Below are 1,107 nucleotides of genomic sequence, written 5' to 3'. Positions count from 1 at the left end.
AGAGAGCGGGAGAAAGAGTGGGAGAGGAAGAGAGTGCTATGAAAGAGGAAATGAACATCAAAAAACACACGCACCAGCTGGTCAACTATTTACCTCCAAAGCTGGGAAGGAGAGAACTCACATTTAATGCTGAATTTTGTTGAATGGAAAGCGTACAAGATAGAATTAATGAAGTAAGCAAACATGTGAAGTATTAGTTTGTGCCCCTGAGATATTAACACCAACAACACAGATAGCTGTCACACAATCACAGGATATGCCTCTCTGTTAATCTGTAAAAAAATTCATTTTTTTAATGTATTCTTCAAAGTGATAACTCACACATTCATTATTAATTTAATTTTGTGAGATCCTTGGCGATAATTGGATATTGCTGTGAGAGCAGTTTTCAGTTAAACTGTGTATTTTCCCACCTACAGTATGTTCCTGTAGGGGTTTGATGGTTTTTACGAGTCTTTTTATGTTAGCTTTTGTATGTAGTGTCTCTACTTTAAAGAGTCCTCTCCTGCTGATGTTCAGGTGTATATCAGTATGTAGTGTCTCTACTTTAAAGAGTCCTCTCCTGCTGATGTTCAGGTGTATATCAGTATGTAGTGTCTCTACTTTAAAGAGTCCTCTCCTGCTGATGTTCAGGTGTATATCAGTATGTAGTGTGTCTACTTTAAAGAGTCCTCTCCTGCTGATGCTCACGTGTATATCCATATGTAGTGTCTCTACTTTAAAGAGTCCTCTCCTGCTGATGTTCAGGTGTATATCAGTATGTAGTGTCTCTACTTTAAAGAGTCCTCTCCTGCTGATGTTCAGGTGTATATCAGTATGTAGTGTCTCTACTTTAAAGAGTCCTCTCCTCAGTTCACTGACCTAGTTTGCATGCACATTCATTTCCGATATCTGATAGGGGTCATGGAAACAGCATGTTTGGTTTTCAGAGACAGTTTACGAAATGTTTTACGGTAAAAAAAACGATTCATCAAGACCTGATCATAAAGAAAAGTTTCCCATGATGCTCTCTGCTTCTGCAAACAAAGCAAAAAACTCCTGATTTCTATCTGATATTCTCGATTCACAACTTTCCAGAAACTGCAGAGCGACACAATATATCTCCAT

This window comes from Notothenia coriiceps, unplaced genomic scaffold (assembly GCF_000735185.1).
Source record: "Notothenia coriiceps isolate Sejong01 unplaced genomic scaffold, NC01 NC01_scaffold00037244, whole genome shotgun sequence".
Classification (NCBI taxonomy): domain Eukaryota; kingdom Metazoa; phylum Chordata; class Actinopteri; order Perciformes; family Nototheniidae; genus Notothenia; species Notothenia coriiceps.
Note: the sequence above shows the minus strand (reverse complement) of the source record.